The sequence below is a fragment of the Heloderma suspectum genome, chromosome 7, assembly GCF_057233095.1.
Source record: "Heloderma suspectum isolate Gila_16-S chromosome 7, 16-S_ref, whole genome shotgun sequence".
NCBI lineage: Eukaryota > Metazoa > Chordata > Lepidosauria > Squamata > Helodermatidae > Heloderma > Heloderma suspectum.
This window is the reverse complement of record NC_139464.1, coordinates 84,179,861-84,185,656: the sequence shown is the minus strand read 5'-3', so window position 1 is coordinate 84,185,656 and position 5,796 is coordinate 84,179,861.

Genomic DNA, 5,796 nt, shown 5'->3' with positions numbered 1-5,796 from the left:
CGGGTGACGGACGTCTTGCTCCAAAGCTGATCAAACACTGGACCAGACTGGAGGCATTCAGGATGAAGCTGGACAGCCATCTGTCAGGGATGCTCTGACTTGGATTCCTGCATTGAGCAGGGGGTTGGACTCGATGGTCTTGTGGGCCCCTTCCAGCCCTACTATTCTATGATTCTATGAAACACTGCTTAGAGCACATAATCGTGCCTATCATGGTGCTGTGGGCTGCAAAAAGGCTGACAGCCTCCATCACATCCACGAGTGGTTGCCCAGCAGAGCTCTTCAGAGTGATTCAGAGGTTGCTAACCCAAGGCACCTCCTTTAGAGGACCCAGAGGCCTGCTGAGATGCTTTTTCATTGCACAAAGTCATCCGACTCCAAAGCAATTTAGATGTCACTGTTATGGCGGATCCAAGTGGGGTGTCCAGTGCCCCATCTAGCCATGTTTTGTGTGGTCAATTTCAGTTAATGAAGCCTGATGATGTGGACAAAGTGCTTGCAGCCATGCCACTAACCATGTGCCCTCTCAATCCTGTCCCTCCTGGCTAGTTAAGGCTAGCCACCATGGCTTGGCTGTGTGGATCGACGGTCACTCCTTTTTGTGTGAAGGAGTCTTGCCTGACATTTTGAGGGAGGCTCTAATGAGACCACTCCTGAAGAGGCCCCTCCCTGGACCTGAGGCTTTGTGGAAACTATCATCCAGTTGCAAACACGCCATTTTTAAGGAAAACGATTGAGAGGGTTTTTGCGGGACAACCGCAGGCATTCTTGGATGAAACCAATTATCTAGACCATTTCCAGTCTGGGTTCGTGCCTGCTTTTAGGACCGAACTGGCCTTAGTCACCCTGTAGGATGACCTTTATACAGAGGGATAGAGGGAGTGCAATCTTTTCGCTTTTACTTGATCTCTCTGCAGCTTTTGAAACCACTGACTGTGGTGTCCTCTTAGATTGCCCTTGTGGGATGGGTATCGGGTTCCATTCCTACCTACTGGGTCTGTCTGAAAGAGTGGTGTTGGGGGGGTGCACCTAAGCCCCCTGGCATTTGTGCTATGAGGTGCTGCAGAGCACTATTTTATCCCCAACACTATTTAACATCTATATAAAGCCACTGGGAGCAGTCATCTGGAAATTTGGAGTGAGGGGTCATCAGTATGCAGATGACACCCAGCTCTATTTCTCTGTAACATCTGGATCAGGTGTGGACGTGCAGGTTCTGGACCAGTGCCTGGATGCAGCAATGGGCTGGATGAGGGCCAATAAAATAAGTTTGAATCCTGGCAAGGTGGAAGCACTGTGGGTGGGTGTGTGTCAGGTCTGGGAAATAGGTCAACTGCCTGTTTTGAAGGGGGTTACACTCTCCCTGAAGAAACAGGTGCATAATTTGGAGGTACCCCTGGATTGTCACTTGAGGCGCAGGCGGCTTCAGTGGCTAGGAGTGCTTTATATCAGCTTTGGCTGGTCTGCCAACTATGGCCGTTCCTGGACAATGATAACTTAGCCACAATAGTACAGGCATTGTTACCTCAAGATTGGTTTATTGTAATGCACTTTGTGTGGGACTACCTTTGGGATTGGTCCAGAAGCTGCGACTGGTGAAGAATGCAGTGTGCAAGGCTGCTAATTGGAGCCTTCTTCTGACAGCAAGCTACACTCTTGCTAAAAGAACTGCACTGGCTGGCAATAAGTTACCAGGCCATGTTCAAGGTGTTGTTGTTAACATATCAAGCCCTAAATAACTTGGGACCAGGTTACCTTTGGTAGGGGGTTGCACCTCACTGCGCCTGTGAGGACCTCCGATGGCACCCGCAAAGCTCTCCACTCCCTGCCTCCTTCAAAAAACTTACTTTCAAAAATAAAAACATTGGAAATGTTAGGATAGTCTTCTTTCTCTCCCTTTCTAGCTTTGCTCTTTCTCTCCCCTCTACCCCTTTGCGTTGCTATTTTCCCCTCCCTTCCTGCCTCTAGCCTCACTATTCCCCCCCACACACCTCTTTAGCTCATTTTTGACAAGCCAGGCCCCCATGGCAGCCATTATGTTACAAGACACATCCTCTGTGGGAGCCATTTTGTGGTAGTGCCCACAGCAGTTTTTCAATTTCCCAAATATGCCCATGGGTCCAAAAAGGTTGGGGACCCCTGCCGTAACGACCATGTCACCCCTTATTTCCCTGCTTGATCTCTGCGATTATCAGAATGAACACTTCTGAGGGTGCCGCAAGCGCCTGAGATTTGCCTCAGGAGCACTTGCAGTAGAGCATTTAGTGTTACAGCACTCGCCCTCTGGAAGGCTTTACCAACTGACATTGGACAGGCCCCCACAGTTCTGACATTCAGACATCTTCTTAAAACTCACCTCTTTACACAGGCTTTCCCTCAGTGTGACCCAGCCAGCTATGGTACACAGTATACAGTGTGGTTTTACTGCTGATTAATTTTGTATTGTGTTGTTTTATTGTTATATTTATTGTTTTGATGCTGTTGTATTTTATGTTCATTGCTTTGACACCTCTGTGGCAAGTGGTATATAAGTCTGAGCAATCAATCAATCAAGTTTAGAGTATAGACCATCCTTCCCCAACCTGATGCCCTCTGGACCATTTGGTCTTCAACTCCCGTCAGGCCCAGCCAGAATGGCCAGTGGTAAGGAATGCTAGGACTTGGAGGAGGAGGTGCAGGGAATGCTGATCAAATTTTCAGATGACACAAAATTGGGTGGGATAGCTAATACCTTGGAACACAGAAACAAAATTCAAAGTGATCTTGATAGACTGGAGCACTGGGCAGAAAACAACAGAATGAAATTTAATAGGGATAAATGCCAAGTTCTGGACCTAGGAAAAAGAAACCTAATGCACAGTTACAAGATGGGGGATACGTGGCTCAATAGCACTACAAGCGAGAAGGATCTTGGAATTGTTGTCGATCACAAGCTCAATATGAGCCAACAATGTGATATGGCTGTATTAAAAGCAAATGATATTTTGGGCTGCATTAATAGAAGCATAGCTTCCAAATCCCGGGAAGTACTAGTTCCCCTCTACTCAGCAGTGGTTAGGCCTCATCTGAAGTACAGTGTCCAGTTCTGGGCACCGCACTAAGAAGGATGCAGACAAGCTGGAGAGGGTTCAGAGGAGGGCAACAAAGATGATCAAGGGACTGGAAACAAAGCCCTATGAAGAGAGACTGAAAGAACTGGGTGTGTTGATTCCTGAGAAGAGAAGACTGAGGGGAGATAGGATAGTGCTCTTCAAGTACTTGAAAGGTTGTCACAGAGAGGAAGGCCAGGATCTCTTCTCAGTCATCCCAGAATGCAGGACATGGAATAATGGGCTCAAGTTACAGGAAGCCAGATTCCAGCTGAACATCAGGAAAAACTTCCTGACTGTTAGAGCAATACAACAATGGAACCAATTACCCAGGGAGGTAGTGGGCTCTCCCACACTGGAGGCATTCCGAGGCTGGACAGCCATCTGTCAGGGATGCTGTGACTTAGATTCCTGCATTGAGCAGGGGGTTGGACTCGATGGTCTTATAGGCCCCTTCCAACCCCACTATTCTACGATTCTATGAGTTATAGTCCCAAAAAACATCTTGAGGGCACCAGGTTGGGGAAGGCTAGTCTAGACCCTGTGAGAATTCTGCGAGTTGTGGCTTCTACTACTATTGCAACATTGAGATCTGGCAATCTGAAGGGAACAACAAGGATCAAAATGTACTAGATGGGCCTGAATTTCACATATAGGTTTGAACCTTCTGGCCAACTTATATCCTTTTAAGAATAATGTAGAATAAAAGCAGCCAGGCTATTTAAAAATATTATCAGTTTACCTCTTACAATCCTGTTCCTTTCCACTTTTACCATATGAGTGGGACCTGCAAAAAAGAAAATGTTTTGGTGTATCTTCATCTGCTAATAGGATTGCTGCTCTTCAGGGTTTCAGTCAGCCAACCGTCCCCTCTTCTATTCCATTCCTACACTCCTGTTTTTCTTTTTCAACTGGCACACAACAGTATGTGGCTAGTGGGTATGCTCAGTTCTTGTTGAGTTGATTCTGGAGGGTTGTATTGCCTTGGGTTGTTTTTTTTTTAAAAAACATCTTTTTTGTAGTTCTGCAAATCTTGGGGCTCACCCAAACATGCTGATATCTCCTTTTTGTTTCCTGGTGGTCCCATTTTGGTTCCAGTAGTTCCACTCCTTGCTTGAGTTCACTATTGCAAGGAGCAACACCAATTTTGGAAGCACATCCAGGTCTAGATGCGTTGTCCGAATTACCATTTCTCTACACAATTACTTGTGTACTGTCAGCTTCACTAATCCCATGCTCAATATGGAATGCAGTATTACCTTTTCAGAGTAGGAAGATTTGCTTCTTGGCCATAGTGGTTACTCTTCATATCCACTTCTGGGTGAAGTTGCTTCAGTACAATCACTTGTAGATTTACATTTAATTAAGGTGATAGACACATCCCAGGGGATGGATTGTCCGGTCATACACAGATGTAATGCTGGCACATAGGAATTTAAAATATGTGAAGAATCTGTGAAGAATCTAAAATGTTTTTCTGGCCTTCAGTATAACTTGAATATAGGATTTGGTATCATGTTCTATCCTGAAGCATTACAAAACAATTCTGGAATTTTGAGTTTAGTTACCTGGTTTTAAGTCCAGTAAGGCACAATCCTATGCATGTTTAGACAGAAGAAAGGCTTACAACTCCCAGCATTCCCCAGCCAGCATGGCTGGCTGGGGAATGCTGGGAGCTGTAGGGATTATTCCTTTCTAAACATGCATAGGATTGTGCCCTTAAAATAATAGCTGTGGTTTGTATCTCATTTGCTCCCATGCCTAAATGACAACTCTAACTTGGTAGACTATTAGAATGCATAGTTGTTGTTGTTCAGTCGTTAAGTCGTGCCCGATTCTTCATGACCCCATGGACCATAGCACTCCAGGCCTTCCTGTCCTCCGCTCTCTCCCGGAGTGTGCTCAAGTTAGGTTTGGGCAATTCTGGCTATGTTTGCCTCTGACATTACAGCTCCTATCCTCAACACACTTATTAGGGAGCAAGACCCATTGAATGCAGTTGGATTTACTTCTGAGTAAACATACATAGGATTGCACTGTATGAGGTTCCAAATAAGCGGTGACATATTTTATTGGACCAATTGTTTGTTCTGCAAGCTTTCAACTGACACACAACTCTTGTTGATGTCAAGCTCTGCACAGCAACAAAATGAAACTTTAAACCTTGTGCAATAAGAAATGGCACTTTCCCTATCTTGCATCCTGCAGAATTACTGTTGGGTGTTTGCAGGATAAAACATTAGTGTTGTTTGTAATATTCCATGTCATAGAGGGCTGGGATGATCAGAGGAATGATTTAATTTGATAAATTATGTAACACAGATTGTTTAGTCTGAATTCATTCAGTTGTTATAACATCAAGACAACTAATCCATGACTGGCTAACACATCCATTTTGTTAAAACATTCCTTTTCATGTGATCTCATTGGGCCTTATGACATTCAATTAACTGAAGTGTGTATGCCTTCCTTGTTAATCCAGCCCAGCTAGGACCAAAGAACCATTGAATTCAGACTGTGCCTCTCAGAACTGCTGATGTTGTGTCTAGGGGCCTGGGATCCTTGGAAGTAGGAGTCTGGTTTCACACAACACTTAGGAGGTAGTAGTTTATTTTAGTGTTTCTTCCTTGTAGAAAGCCACAGGCAGACAGGCCTTTGCCTTGCCAGTCTGGTACAAATCCTGAGATGATTTATCTGTGCTTAATCC